This window comes from Emys orbicularis, chromosome 16, assembly GCF_028017835.1.
Source record: "Emys orbicularis isolate rEmyOrb1 chromosome 16, rEmyOrb1.hap1, whole genome shotgun sequence".
Taxonomy (NCBI): domain Eukaryota; kingdom Metazoa; phylum Chordata; order Testudines; family Emydidae; genus Emys; species Emys orbicularis.
In genome coordinates, this window is record NC_088698.1 from 8506159 (window position 1) to 8522960 (window position 16802).

The 16802-nt window shown below is 40.6% G+C and overlaps 1 protein-coding gene and 1 pseudogene across 1 annotated transcript in view; one reads left to right on the forward strand and one right to left on the reverse strand.

The window, feature by feature from the left end:
* Positions 1-16802, reverse strand: part of MED13L (mediator complex subunit 13L) — a 365499-nt gene that overhangs the window by 312635 nt on the left and 36062 nt on the right. The window lies entirely within an intron of this gene.
* LOC135890517 (actin, alpha cardiac muscle 1-like) lies at positions 10998-14131 on the forward strand (annotated as a pseudogene).

Consider the following 16802-nt stretch of genomic DNA (forward strand, 5'->3'; position numbering starts at 1 on the left):
AGTGGGACTTTGCCCCAGGCGGGGCATACCCCGGTCTCCCGGGTTCAAGCCCTGTTCAGACTGCAGCAGGCCTATATGCCTGTGAGTGACCCCTACGGTAGCTGCCTTAACTGCCTGGGAGAGTCGCACATTAAAGAGTGGTGCCGGATCTACCAAAACTTTCAGCACCGCACTCAGAAGGAGTGGAACATCCGCCTCAGAGCTCTCCTGATGGAGTCCACCCTCCACCCAGCTTCCAAGCCGTCCAGGCAGGTCGCACTGAGTGCCTCGGAGCTCCATGTGCAGCACACTGCTGGCACCCGACTCCTTCCAGCACCATTCGGCACGCCGGTGCCAAAGAAGGCGGCTAAGAAGCGCTCCCCGGCACTGAGCAAAAGCTTGCCCACCAGACTGCTCCAGAGCCACGCAATCGGGCCTCCCTGGTTGGGGTGCTCAGCCCCCTTAAAGATCTGGCCCTGACTCCTGGGAACGGTATGGGACCCGCACTCCTGCCTGCACCTTCATCATTCCAGGCTCCCTCGGTGCAGAGAGAGCACAGGTCTCCTCCTGCTCTGATGACGACCCCAGTGCTGTAGGACACAGCTAAGGCTCCGCAAGAGGGCAAGCCCACCATTAAGACCCCTCAGTGCACAGGGGAACAATGCCAGTCGTTGGACAGAAGGCGTCGATCTTCCCTAATGGGCCACCACCCAGCAACTGATGGTGAGACTGGGTCCTGAAAAGGAACAGGGAAGTGGGGTAGGAGGGAGGAATGGAAGTAAAATGGACTGAATAACCAGATATTATGACCCCCCAAACCCACTGGTCAGATGTTTTCCTTTCCCATGCAGTTGGAAATGGGAGGCCCTCGGAAACCATAAAAATGAACCAGGTGAGATCTCTCAGCCATTTCAGACTTGCTAAATTTTCTTTTATTTACAGATAGGGATGGGGGGAGAGAGAGAGAGAAAATCCCTAAGCATGTCTTTTGAATCTTTCAAAGTATAAAGAGACTCATTAATAGACTCAGAATTGCTTGAGACCATGAAAAGGAAAGTCCTCAACAGTGCTCCGTACTTCCCCAGAGAAACCTGACAACTGGAGCCAAGATGCTCATCACATCATGATCACAGTGGAAATGGAGTGTACAACAATATTGGCTGCATCTAAGGAAGCCTGTAATGACGTTCTTGCCAAAATCTGACCTTCAGTTATGATGGCCTTAAATTGTTCACAATGCACTTCCGTTTAAAGCTATTAAGTTTATTGTAATTAGTGTAGCCATATTTTTACATCAACGCTTGGTAATTAGCGATTCTGAATTATAAGGTCACTGAGGAATAACTCTTGTTACTGAAGATACTGAGTTGCTTCTGGTCCTTGTTATAAGAGGTAGACTTTGAATGATATTGTCTACCATGCTCATTAACTGTTACTATCACCAAGGAATTCAGTGATGAGTATGAAAATAAAAATTCTGAGTTCTTGACTGGAACATATTTTTTGTCAGCATGCTTAAAGATAGGAGTGCCATAGCTGGAGTATGCCAGATGGTATTAGCAGGCTTCAACAAAGCATCATTCACAGGAGGGCAACTTATGCAGAAGCTGTAGTGTGTAAACTCCCAGGAGTTTAGGATGAGAGTCCTGAACCTCTTCTAAAGGAATTTGAAGCATATCTACAAGGAGCTCCATTAGATCCTGTAACTGTCTAAAATCATCTGCTATGGATGCTGATGGAAGCATTACGGCCTTATCTGGCGATGAAGAAATGTTTGTGTGAAAGGTTACTTCTTTGACTGCCCTTGCCTTCTGCTCTGCAAAAGTCTCCTCTGATGGCTCAGGTTGATATGGAGGGAGCAATGGTTCGGGTGAATGGCTCTCCCTATTCTATGAGAGAGATTCAAGGCTCTTAGGAATTGTTGATAATAAAGAGAGCAGAGATCCCAATAAGGCTGCTGGGGGTGGGGAGGGAATATAGGGCATAGAAGGAAGGATCCATCATTGGTCACATCAGTGGTATGGGGGACAAGGTCATCTGTCCCAAACAGTCTCTCTCTCCGTTTAGGTAGGAGAGTAGTGTCCTGTAGAGTAGATAGGGATCCCTGAACAGAAGTCTTTGAGCCAGAAGAATCATTCTCAACATACTCTAGAGAAGATGATAATTGTTCACCCCGATGTAGGAGGTTTCAATGAGAAATGTACAGCTCTTGACCCAGAAGATCTTGGAACTAATAACTGAATGGTACTTGTAGGTAATGGAGACTCTGGCTCATCCAAAACAAAGAGATCCCTTGAATATAAACTCTACAGTATCGATGGTATGTGAGCAGAAGTTGAACGAGATTCTATGGAAACAGTCAGTACCAAGAAATGTGCCTGTTTACAGTGTATTAGTGCTGCAGACACTGAACATTTTAAATAAATATGTCCAGGCTCAGATAGTACTGACATAGTAGTCGGGGACACCAAAAATACAGAAGCATCTGATGGAGTAGATTTCTTTGAAGTGGAACGTCTGCTAGAATGTACATGACCACACAATGCCAATGTGGGTTTCAGTATTGAATCCAGTTTAGCAGCAAAATGGCTCTTAGATGACCTCATGGTACTGGAGTCACTCAGAGCCTCCATAACATTCTCTTTGGGACCTGAGGTGTATGGAACATTTGTTTCTATTGGTGACCAAGATGTCTTAGTTGTAGACTTAACACTCCGGCTACTCTTGTCAGTATCCATAGTATTGCTGTGCAAGACTCTCAGTACTGTGGATGCAGAGGTACATGTTGTATCCCTTTAGGGGCTCAGTGACTGAGACCTGGAAGCAGATGGGATACCTGCAGCCATGTCCCTTGAGGCTCACAGTGACCAAGACCTGGAGGTAGATGGGGCAATATATGGGCTTGGTCAGTGTAAGGGGGTGTTACCTGAGCTTGGGTCAGAGGCCGGTTTCAGGACTCACTCTATCATCAATCTAAAATTTATTTTTCTGTTTTTCCGAGATCTGCTTTTAAAGGAGATGCAGCTCTTACACTTGGGCTGCGTATGGATGTCTCCCAAGCAATGAAGGCACTGAGTTTTCCCTTCTGACTGGGGTAGCTTCCTGGAAGCTTAAAGCCTGGCATAGCCCAGAAGTGTTGATGTCCAGAATAACCCCTCAAGCAGGGAAAGTAAAAAGAGCAGGAAAACAAACAGACCCCCCAAAACTAAATATTACCAACAAAACAGAACAACTATATCTGAAGGTAACTATGCCTAGAAATAAAGTGGACACACTTGACACTCTGTCTCAGGCCGAAGTGCAGCTGAGAAGGAACTGAGGGTAGATTAGTCTATATATCCTTGGTATAGGGCATGAGGATATCTGGAGTGCGTGCATGGGCCGAACAGATTTTGCTACCAAAAATCTACCAAAGGTGCATGGGGAGCATGCACACCTGAAGTGGAGCACCCAGAGGGACACTACTTGAAGAACTTCTGTTACTTTTTTTCCACTCTTTTTTTCTGGATACCTTTTGCTACCAGTGAAAAGATGGGTGGAAATTAAAGTAAATTCTAGTTCTGAATATGCTTGCTATAATGCATCCACTGCTAACGCTGATATATTAATGTTGTCTTTAAAAGAGCTATTTCTTGCAATTATGTTTTGATGTCAATATATCTACGTGTTCAAATCCTGAGTATATGAATTTGAAAGACCAAGTTATCTAGCTGATGCATTTCCTTTCTGGCCAATTAATATGCCCTAATAATTTACTTATCAGCTTTTCTATGGTGATGGTTAATTATTGGAAAGTGCCAAATACTATGGTAAAGTTTTGTGTGCCCTTGAGGTGCATGTTTTTCTCTGTCTGTTGTGTGAAAATTAAGGTCTGTGTGCAGACCAGGAGGCCTTGTTCTTTTATTTATGTTTACCATTGTGTTGTCCACTATTAAGAAGATACATTATTGTGCACCAAGTCCTTCAGGTCAGTGTCAATCAATATGACCATAATTCTCTCTGACAGAGCATTTCCCTTGGATTATCGCGTAACCTAAATGAGACTACCTCACTAATACCGACTCACATCATCAATATTCTGTCCAGCCTTACAACATGTTGATATTGTGCTAACTTCTTTGTTTCTTGTTTCAAAATGAAGAGGTCGGTATGTGGAATTTTCACCTTAAATCTTTATATTGTAAATTACCCTTAAATTTAGAGATGATAGTAACATGTGCCATGTTCTCGTCTTTAACAGAATTCAAGGAAGCACCTTAAGTTTTGTTAATGGAAAGACTGATTGGAACAGTCACTTCTACATTTTTCTCCTTTATAATTATGGTTCCATTTTCCTCTTCCAAATCCAGAATCTCTTCTTGGTTGTGTGGAAGAATGAAGGCCACAAAAGAAATTTCTCTCTTCGCTGTAAGGCCTAAAACTCTCTACTTTGGTTTTCTAGATAAGGTAGAAATTAATTTTTTTTCCCCCAGAGACTTCAGTTACTGGTTATTTTTAAATTCGGAATACATGAATAAAGTCACATGAGGATTTGGTTGGAAATCTACTTTCCAAATATGTATTCACAGCGGTCTTTTGGCTATTGAACTGGTTGCCATGGACCCGGCTGGAAATCTTAAGGAGTGTATCGGGAAGTTTCATATAAAAGGAAGCAACTCTAAGCAATCTTTTATTATGCTAATTTAAAATACAATTTTATACACACTTCTATCTAGATTACACACATAAGGTTAGACACATTCAAAAGTGTTATGCAATTCAGAAAGAAAACAAACTTGGATGCAGCAATAGCATCTCTTGAAGGTTTAAAATAATTTCCACTGAAAGAGAGATCCTTCCAGAAGGGCAGATTCCTGCCTAATAAAGAGTTATAAAGCTTTCACAGTAACTCTAACAGCATCAGTTATATCGGCATATTTTGTAAGGGCTATTTTAGAATGGACACTTGAAATGTAATATACCACATTTATGTATTTTCTTTCATACATGTGTGTACATACATACACATTCACAAAGTCACAACATGCTCATGTTACAAAAGCTTATTCTCATTTATCTCATCACTTTGTCTCTGATTCCAGTTTTTAGGATTCCCATGCCTGTTTCTCTAATATATAGAGGAGACTGCTTCTGTTTCATTCTTTTGTGAGGTTTCAATTCCTCCCTGTTCATCAGATCTTTAAGATTTAGATTTATTTTTATCCAAATCAGTTCTCTTTGAGAGGACTGAAACTGCCACTTACTGCATAACCTAAATAGATTTGCAATTCAACAGAACTACACGCAGTTGTGGGTAAATCATGGTGGCAATAAAACCTTTAGCAAAAGATGCACTGAAAACATCAGAGATAGTACTTATGCTTTTATAGCTGAGAAAGGTCTAACAAAGTACAAAAATAGACTCTACTTCAAAGTATTTATCAGGAGCTTTTATGAATGTCAGACGGACAACAAAAAAATCAAGAATACCACCAGCCAGTCTCTCGGTGCTTCTACTTGCTGCAGATAATGGACCCCTTCTTTCTGTCTGTACCTTCAGAGTAGTACTCTTGGCTATGATGTTCAATAGCAGAAGTGAAATAGGAAAAAACTAAATATTTATAAGGGCTCTGTAAATACAGCCTCTGTCTGCAAGTAAGACCACATACTTTTAGGGAGGGATAGCTCAGTGGTTTGAGCATTGGCCTGCTAAACCCAGGGTTGAGAGTTCAATCCTTGAGGGGGCCACTTAGGGATCTGGGGCAAAATCAGTACTTGGGGCAAAATCAGTACTTGGTCCTGCTAGTGAAGGCAGGGGGCTGGTCTCGATGACCTTTCAGGGTCCCTTCCAGCTCTATGAGATAGGTATATCTCTATATATTTATTATTATTTACTTTTTCTGTTTCTATGACCCAATATCATTTGTTCATTTGTATAACACAAAAAGTGAGCATCAAAACAAATCTGGGTAAAAATCCTACAGTCCTTTCTTAGCCATAACTCTCAATGAAAGGACTGAAGGGTTTAAGTCCTAGCATAGAGTAAACTAATTTATGTATGTACAGCTGCACATACATAGCAAAAAGCAAAATACCTAAAATGATAGGAGTGTAATGTAATTCCTAAAACTGCAAGTGCCTTATGAAAAACAAACTCATATCAATAAAGGGGTGCATATGAAGGAAATTATTTTCATTCTGAAATCAAAATCCATTTGCAGTCTCAAAATCACAAGATTTGTGCTCTGAAACAACTACTTGATGTGCCATTAAATTTAAGCAATTTCTCTTCAGAGCTGTTGCTATGGCAATCAGGACAGCTAACCTGAAAAATAAAAAGCATCCTGCTACATCCTCATTATACACTAAATAATGCTTAGAAAAAAGTTGAAAAGTGGTTAAGTGAAAAAGTCCCATTCCTCTACATATTTGTATATAATTTCAATGGCCCAATGACTTATAGGCTAGTATGAACGTCAGATCCTACCTCCCTAAAATAACAAAGAGAAAAAATTATATTCTTCTCAGTTTTGTCAAGACATTTGCAGTAATAGAAGTGAACAGCTGTCTGCAGTTTTGCTGAACAGCCCAGCTATTTTGCAGAATCATAGGCTCTTTGGATTTGTCACAGCTTTGAGTACAGTATTTCTATATACATACTTTAGACCAGCAAACCAGACACTTCAATGACACTTACAGTATCAAAACATGAAGGAGTATTCTGTAGCAAAAATATCCATATTTTGCATGTTCCCTGCTGTTTGCATCTCAGAATGTGTTCCCTAGCACGAAACTACCTTAGGCGTTTTCACTTCCAAAACCTTTCATACTACCTGCTATTACTTTTCTTTATTTAAGCGTTTTCATGTAATCTATAACAAATATAATCAAAATTTGTGTTTAAAAGGTAACTACAATGTAACATTTCATTTTTTTCTCAGAATATCAAAGTCAATAAAAAACTGACAAAGAATTAAGGAATTTAAATCATACAGCTTTAAGACTCCTTACTGACGTAAGCAACACTACTGGGTACAAAGTTCTAAAACTTAAAAATACCAATGATCCAACTTAAATAATAACTACAGCATAAACTGCTGCCAGTAAGTTCTTATGTCTACAACAACAAAAAATTAAAAGTAATCTGTTTCTTGTTTCAATGTGCTCTTATAGTGAGGACCCAGTTAAAAACCAATTCTGTGCAAAAATGCACTGATTCATAGACTGACCAGACAGCAGTTGTCACAATACGTGCTTTAAAAAAACCACACCAAAATGAGTTTGCAATACCTGTGCAAAACAAACAAACAAAAAAAAAAGTTCACAGTATATCCACATGCCCCTCACATTGTTCAATGCTCAAGAGAGGTTTATTTTTTTCCCTGAGCAGAATCCTAGATTGTGTTGTTCAAGTTCATTTAAAAAGGAAGTAATTAGACTGAACACACAATTAACGTCTCCAAGTATTTCTTGTTTTAAACATTTTCCCAAGGAGAGTGCAAGTATATCACATGCTCAAGAAAATAAGCATTCAAGAGAAAGCAAGCCATAAGAGAAGATTTGTGGAAGGGTTGAAGAGTTTACATTTCTCTCCAATGTTGGCCTTATACTCTCACCCCTAAGACCTTGCATCACAAACAATATTCTTTCAGCTCAGGAAAGAATTTCCTTTGAAGACTTGCTTCTTTTAGTTGACAGGTGAGGTAACTGGTAAGATCCACAAGGAGCTGCCTTCTCTATTTTCATCCCCTCTGTTTGCAGAGCATTCTACCTTCACAGCATCCCAATCCAGGGAGCAAGGACTGGTGACAGAAACAGTTTCCTGCATAACAGTGCAGGGTGTCACTCTTAGGCCACCAGATTGAACTACACAGTAAAGTTTTATCATAATTATAGTACATTACCTCATTTCTTCTAGCATTACACAGTGTTTTCTTAGCATGTTAAAACTTGCACAATCTTTCAAATACTTAAATAAATGCATGCATACTTACTAAAAGAAAACATTTATTTTAAAACACTAACCAAAATCATTTGGAGAGGAAAGGAGAAAAACTGTTTGATCATTTAAGGGCTGTTAATGTTAAAAAAAATTAATTAATTTCCTTCACCCACAAAAAAAAAAAGTTGCCATGGATGGGCATTACAAGATTAATGCTTGCTTCAGAAACTGAATGTGTGTTAATTTTACTCACATATGATAATGGGCATGGATATTACATGTTCCTCTTCCTCAGCTGTCTTACAGGAAAATCTGTCACCATCATTCACTCTATATACAGATCTGACTGACTTCATTGTACTGAAATTAAGCTTGCCTTTAAAGGTTCGAAAGGGAACAGAAACAACCAAGAATCTATTTGCATGAATTAGGAAGAGCCTAGAGCAGATATACTCAATAGGAGGCCTGCGGGCCAAATGTGGCCCACCAAGTCTTCATGTGTGGCCCTCCAGCTCAACTTAAAAAACTGTTTATAATTAAATTCACAAAAAGTGATGCGCTGCCTATCATTTGCCTATGACTTCCTTATTAAGTAACTTACTTACTGGCAGTGCTTAATTTGTAATGAAAGAGGTGCCGGGGCTCAGCCCTGGTAAGCCCCAGCACAAATTAAGCTCACTGGATCTTAAGTTCCTGCAATAGCATGGTCTACGATTCAGCTAGGACACCACCAATTTTTTTCATTAACGATAGAACTGGAACCAAAAATGGAAGTGAGTGGGAGTAAACTTCACAAAGGCAACAGCGAAAACTGAGCTTTTAACCCAAATTGGACAGCGGATTTTCTTTTTATTATGCCCCTCATTTAAAAGCAAAATATTTGTCTTTAATATACCAAACCACTGTATCCATCTGTAAGGTCATCAACATGAGGCGCCACTTTGAATCAAAGCACAGTAACTTCAATGTGGCCTATCCTCCTGGCAGTGTTGCAAGACATGACAAAACTGAAAATCCAAAGTCTTGATAGCACACTTCAAATATCATTCTTACATCAGTGACTGTACAGGAAAAAGCAATAGCTACTTCTCTTTGGATAATGTTGGTACTAGCTAAAAAGAAAAAGCCTTTCCTGGATGCTGAGCTTGTGAAGGAGTGCACGCTGGAAATGCTGGAAGAACTTTTTGCCAGAGATAAAAACAAAGATGACATTGTGAACAGTATGAAGCAAGTTCCCCTTTGTCGGATTCCATAGCTGTGCGAAAACTGGAGATAATTTACGAAGATAGTTTGTCAGCACTGCCTTCCGATTTTAAAAATGCCAAATGTGCGTCTCTTGCAGTGGACAAATCAAGTGATTTAAGTGATGCTGCCCAATAATGCTGTTTGTTAGATTTTACAATGGTGAAATTTTCAGGGAAGAATTTTTGTACTAAATACCATTAGAAACCTACACCACAGGAGAGATCATTTTTGAAAAGATAAAAGGCTTTTTTTTTAAAAATGGTATAGATCTGCATAAAGTAAACTTTCATGTTACAGACAGAGGTCCATCCATGGCAGCGATACACCCTTCATTAAATACACTTCATTGCATCATTCACCAGATTGTCCTGTGCAGTAAGTTGTCTGGGGACTTTAAAAAAACCAATGGGTATTGTGATGAGATTAGCGAACTACATATGCTCAATTTCTAGCTTTCAACATCATCATCCTTTTATAACTCTTCAACAAGACGTTTCAGCTGAATACACTGATCTGTTGCAGCACAACAAAATTCACTGGTTAAGTAGGGGGCATGTGTTAAAGAGGGTTTGTGCACTTCAAAAAGAAACAAAAGAATTTATTTCAAACCACAAGACCAACAAGGCTTGAGAGATCCTGGAATGTATGCATGATGTCCCCTCTATGTTACAGGTAGCTTTTCTGTGCAATATTACTGGTCACTTGAATTTCCTCAGGTTGCAGTTCCAAGGCCGGGAAAGCAGTGTCGGGGATCTGTTTGAAAAAGTGTGTGCCTTTCAGTGGAATCTTTAAATCTTTCAGACAGACTTAACAGGAAAGATGTTATACTTTCCCACACTGTGTTGTTGTTACAGATGAAACTTTGCTGAAGACAATGCAAGAATTCCTAAATAATCTGATCGAAAACTTTAAAATGTGATTTGAGAATTTTAAAATTCCAAAGAATTTGCTTTTATTTGTTCATGATCTGTTTGTTGTCTCAGCCAATGGACCTTGCCTTTCTGAAGCAAAGAACATTCTTTATTCAACTGATGAAGGTGCCTTTCAATTAGAAACTGTAAGGCTCCAGAGTTTAGATGTCTTGAAGGCAAAATCCAGAGATGTGGGAATTTGTGATTTCTGGACTCAATATGTTGACCAGTTTCAGAATATCCAGAATCTAGCCATCTATCTTTTAATGATGTTTGGATCCACAGACCTCTGCGAATCTGGATTTTATATCATGAACATTATAAAAAAACACCACAATCGCCTAACAGATGAGCATCTTCACCAGTGAATACGCCTTGCCCTGACCTCCTACAAACCACTCTTCACAAAGCTTGCCAGGATTGCCAAAAACACAGGTAATAATATTTATAAACTTTGTTAAAAGATAGAACCACTAATACTTATATTGCAAGCAAGGTCTTTATTTAGTGGCAGCTGACTTTTTTTAAATTTTTGTCAGCCTTCTGCACAAATGGCGTCATCATAAAATTCTCAAATTGGCCCGCAGGTAGATCTAATTGAGTATCACTGGCCTAGAGCACCAAATATGGGGGAAAATAATAAATCAATGAAGATTTACACAACTTTCTCAAACTCTGGTGGAAAAAAGACAGTTACAGGAACAAGAAGCCAAAGGCTCAAAGTGCGAGCCCGTGAGCTTGGCGAGGGCCAGGTTGAGGTCCCATTGGGGGACCAGGTCCCAGACCGTCGGAAAGAGTCTTTCAAAGCCTTTCAGGAACCTAATCGTCATGAGAGAATACAGATCTACCCTGAACACAAGGATGGAAGGCTGATATAGGCCGCCACCTTGATCGAACAGAAGGCGAGGCCCTGCTGCTTTAAGTGAAGCAGGTAATCCAGAATGGACTACAGACACGACTGGGTCAGGGAGATACTCCGCTTCGCTACCCAGCAGGAGAAACACTTCCACTTTGCCAGGTAAGTTGGTCTGGTGGAAGGCTTTCTGCTCTCCAAGAGAACCTGCTGTACCTGACTTGAGCAGGCTTGTTCCTCTGGATTCAACCATGCAACATCCAAGCTGTGAGGCAGAGTGAAGTGAGGTTGGGGCCATGCAGTCACTGGTGGCCCAGAGGAGAAGACGGATGTCCCCAGTGGGTGGCCTGGGCTTGCGAGCAGGTCTTCTTCCTTGCTGTCAAAGCCCAAGGAGGGAGAGACTTGTCTTGGGGACCAGGACGGTACCAAGGCTGCCTGTCTACCACGTTCCCGTTGGCTCTCTCCGTGGACCTTCATTGAGGACCTGTACTGAAACAATGGCTCTCAGTGCCACAATTCCGGTGACCGCTGGTGGCGTTTGGAGGATCAGTGATGGTACTCCAGCGATCAACACCCCACGCTAAGAGAGCAGTGCTGCTCGGTAGACCGAGAACGGGAGCAAGAGGATTGACATCTCGGAGACCGTCCACATGCCCGTGGTGATCCATACCCATGTTCCGGAGACTAGTGACAGGGCTACGGAGACCAGCGTCTCACTCCTCCGGAGCGGTGCCAAGGACTGGGAGACTGACTCGGATGCTCCCGGCACCAGGGCTCTGGTGACCCACCTCTGCAGGCCTGCGCCAGACCGCCAGTGATCGACAGCAGAACCCCGAGGAACACTGCCTAGATCTGGGGACCGATACTGGGAACTCTGGCAGGTAAGCCGAACCACATCCAGGGGCTGGTGGCGCTGTTCAGGCGAGTGCTGGCGGGACACTCCCTGCAGCGGGGAGTGGTGCCGCATTGATGGAGACCGCTGGAAGGGTCCCAGGGCAGGTTTACCCCTCGAACGGGGCACCTCGCTGGCCAGCATGTGCTTCACTAGAAGAGACAAGTCCGTAGTGGCCTAAAAGGCCTCTGGCGTGGACGGCACTGCCAGGTGCAGACTGCCTCTGCCATTTCCTGGGGTGGCAGGCAAGTCTGGAAGTGGGCTCGACAGCTCAACAGGAGCTGGAGCCTGGCCACCGTCTGGAGTGGAAGAGCTTCCCCGTGCAGATCTTTGCTCTCCTCCGACTCTCTCCCTGCCTTTATGGGATGCAGGAGAACAGCTTCTCCCAGCCTTTCTTTGCTTTTTAGTCAGTACCGGGGATGGAGATGGACGCCAGTCAGAGGACGGTGCCGGCGGCGCACTTTGTACCGAGGCCGCGGTGCTTGGAGCAGAATCGGATCTCATCAGCTCCAAGGCCGGTGCAAGGGCAGACTCCATAAGGAGCACTCAAAGACAGGTGTCCTGCTCCTTTTTGGTCCGCAGCCTGAAGATCTTGAAAATGCGACACTTGTCACTCAGATGGATTTCCCTTAAACACTTCAGGAAGCTTCTGTGGGGATCACTGACTGGCATAGGTTTTTTTTTGCAGCAGTCACAAAGCTTGAAGCCCAGGGACTGGGGCATGTCCTTCCCTAGGCTAAGTCCCATACGGGACTAACTAATTCTAACTTAACACTAATGAACTATTAACTATACAACTTTTAAACAACTATATACAACAAATTCGCTACTAGGCATAGTTGAGATAGGAAAGCTTGACGAGGCAAGGAGACATTCCAGCATGGCCACTCACGGTAAGAAGGAACTGAGGGAGGGGGGAGCGAGTGGCGCCCCTTATACTGGTGCATAAGCACGCCACTCCAGAGGGTGCGAGAGCCAGCCCCCTACAGATATCACTGAGGGAAAAACTTCCAGCACCGGTGCATGTGGCGAGCACACACACCTACAATGGAATGGACATGAGCAAGCACTCGAAGAAGAAGAAGGGAGAGGACAAGTATAACAATTCACTAAACTAAACACCCAAGAGCAGCAGCAGCCATCTCTCACATATCTAAGCAGCCATCTCTTTCTAAGTCTAAAAGAAGAAATAGCTACCATGTGTGAAGACAAACTGCTTCTCTAGGCTGTGATAATGGTTCTGGGTCTTGTAAATGCAAGTTTTGCTGGTGATGATGCTCCAACGGCAGTACCCTCATCTACTATAGGACTCCCATATGACCATGGTATCCTGGTTGGTATAGGGCATAAGGATTCCTATGTAAGTGATGAAGCCCAGACCAAAAACAGGTACTCTTACTTTATAATACCTTATTGAAGATGGCATTTTTACACACTGAGATGACATGGGGAAAAAATAGTATCACACCTTCTACAATGAGTTTCATGTTGTGCCTGAGGAACAGCCCACTTTGTTAACTGATGCTCCTCCGAATTCCCAGGCAGACCACGACACAATATTTGAAACTTTTAAACTCCCAGCTTTCTATGTTGCAATTCAAGCAGTACTTTGTATGCTTCAGGCTGTACTACTTGTACTGTATTGGACTCAAGAGCTGGTGTTATCCATAACTGGCCAGATTTTAAGGTATTTAGACACCTAGCGGTATTTTCAATATTGCATTTTTGAAAATCCCACTAAATGTTTATCTGCTTCTTTAGGTGTGTTTAAAAAAAACTTTAAAAAACTGTCCCAATGTGCCTATCTATGAAGATTGTCACTAAACATAGCGGCTCCTTTGTCACTACAGCCAGAAGAGAAAGTGTCCATGATATCAAGGAAAAGCTATGCTACATGGCACAGGACTTTGAGAACGAAATGGCTACAGCTACCACTTCATCTTCCCTAGGAAAGAGTTACATATCATCAGATGGACTTCACTGGTAATGAGCATCCCCCCCCAAATTCTTCCAGCTCTCTTTTATTGGTATGAGATGAAATCTGACTGAATTCACGAAACAACCTACAACAGCATAATGAAATGAGATATTGACATTATTGGCATACAGGTCTTTCTTAATGTCCTTTCTAGAGGAACTACTATGTATCTTGACACAGTGGACAAAATGAAGAAAGATTACTGCTATAAATCCCATCAAAATGAAAATTAAAACTACTGCTCCACCAGAACTTTAATACTCTGACTTCCTTATTTACTTTCCAACAGACATGGTTCTGCAAACAAGAATATGATGAAGCTGGATCATATATAATCCACAAATGCTTTTAATTGTGTAATATTGAGGGGTGAAAACATTATATAAAGACATATAGCCTATACTTATTACAAGCTACTTTTCCCCAAAAAATAGTTTTTCATGGCAAAACGCAAACTTCACAGAGGCTGTGTATTTTCAGATTTTTTAAATTACAAGACATTTATAATATTCATTAAGAATAACAATACAATTATACTTTCCTTTTCAACCAATAGACATCAGTATTTACATCATATTAATGTAATGTGGTATTCCATACATTTATATATCACAGAGAGCTCAAATACTATCATCCTAACACTACATTAATCAACATGCATGACAGAAATATGGTTACTCATCACACATGTATATATAAAAGCACATATTAGATTGGATATTATGTATACAGTGTCATAATTTAGCATGGCATGCTACAAGATAAAAAGATGCACTCAAAAAAAAAAGATGACCCAAACAGTTTGTATTGTACATCAGACAAGTATAGAAAATGAAGATAACAGACAAAGGAAGAGTTAGGGAAGGGGTAGACAAGGTTTAAAACAAATTTAAAAATATATGAATCGTATTATATAGTGAGAACACTGTAAATTCTGATTATGACATAATATATTATGGGTCTATTCACAAATATACATCTATATTTGTGTACACTATTATATATCCACATATCTAAGACATTGAAGCACAGTCACAAAATTATGACTAAGACAATACACTGCAAAAATACAAACTTTTCATTCAATAGATTGCAAGTGTTCTGTATAAAAACACTTACATTTTGGAAATATTTAAACTTTACACACTGCTTTACACTTCTGGAAAATGTTTACTTAAGTTGCTACTTTTCCCGTTACTGTTGTGATTACAGTCACTTGAAACACTTCAGTATCATACACAGCAGAGTGCCAGTGATAAAATGAACATAACATTTAAGCTGAAGAGAAATTATAGCTGATTTAAAAACAAATCAAAAGAAATTTACAGAAGGACACTTTATTTTATTCAAGGAATAATATTAAAGAACTCTTATAAACAAAAAAATATACTAATCCAAACCAGGATATATAAAAACTAGAAGGTCTGTGTGTCTTTTCAACACAGAAATAAAGCAGTTCCGTTCATTTGTTACCTACATTCAACAACTTCAATTTTTTTTGGCGACAACACACTCTAAAAGACAAATATTTAATATTACTCTAGTGCAATAGGTACTGTTTAGTGCACTTCTGTAAAACCAACAACCTGCTGAACCAGCCAATGTTTACAACAAAAACATGCTTTTTACATCAGATAATTTGTGCTAACACTGCAATATTTACAATCCAGTACACTCTGTGCTTTCTGGTACTTGCCAAAAATTCAGTACTCAAAGTATTTTCCTAACTGTTAACTTTATTTTTTCAAGATATAAGAACTGTCAAAGTACTTCAATGTTCTCTTCACAAATGTTTAATAAAGACTGTCTCCACCCACCAATGATACCAGACAAAAATCTAATTTGAATATAAAATTACCAATAATATCCAAAATATTTAAATACATCAGAAAGTTTGATTATAATAATTGTAATCAATATAAGTGACACTTCACCAGTGTAAAGCCTGCCATAACTTGTGTTCTTAGTGGATTAAATGCAGGGGAGATAGATTTCACCTTCCTCGTCTAAAGGCCAGTAGTACAGGCCTCTTACCTTCATTGCGGCTACTCTATTTTATATGCTGGAATATCATCCAGAAACTCTTTACAGTATTTATATAGTATGCCAGAGCCACTGAATTAAAGAATAAGTATATCCAGCAGATCTTGCCCCTGGCTTTGTAAGGCCAGAGACCCACCCACTCTGCAAACACTATCTGGTTATCACAGCCCATGCAATCCCAATTTTGGGTTTAAGGGGTATTTTCCAGGACAGAAGCAAAGACAACATAGGCACAAAATTACAGAAAAAAAGTTAAAAGCAAAAGAGAGTCACAAGGTGCCTCCTGCAAGGTGGGGTGGGTGGACAGGTCAGGTCAGCCAAAAATTAAAGATGCCTAGGCAGCAAACCAGCAACAATAGGTTCCACCACATCGTGCCCTCTCAAATGCATGAAAGTCATTTGTCAGAGCAATCTATGAGAGTGCTTTTAAGAGGTGTAAAATGCTAAATGTTTTTGTAAATCTTATAAATGTTCCTCTAGTTTGTGCTCAAGATGACTGCGTCCTTATCTTATACCCATTACATCTTGGCCTCATAACAGTGCAATACACTATGAGGGTCATGTATCCAGGCCTGTCAAATACTTGGCAAATATTTTGTTAAGTATGAACTATCATCACATGCAGAAGCATCCACATCTAGGTAATGAGAAAGTTTAGTAAATTGCTGTGATAGGATAGCCAGCTGCAACACTGAGGAGATGCCATATTCAAAATTATACTATGTTAAATAGCAAGAAACAGCATTTAATTTCAGTGAGCAGTGCAGCAAATAATGAAAAAAAACTCCTTGCCAGATTCATATTAGGAAACAGTAGGAAAGCAGAGCCTGAGTGTCCAGCAGATTCCCTTGATAAAAGGGAAAAAGTGATAGTCCCTGTATTGGACAGTCTACACATTTTCTATAAAAAAAAAAAAATAGATTACAACCTCCAGCGTCCCACTTTCATTTTAAAACATTACAAAATTATGCCTTGTAACA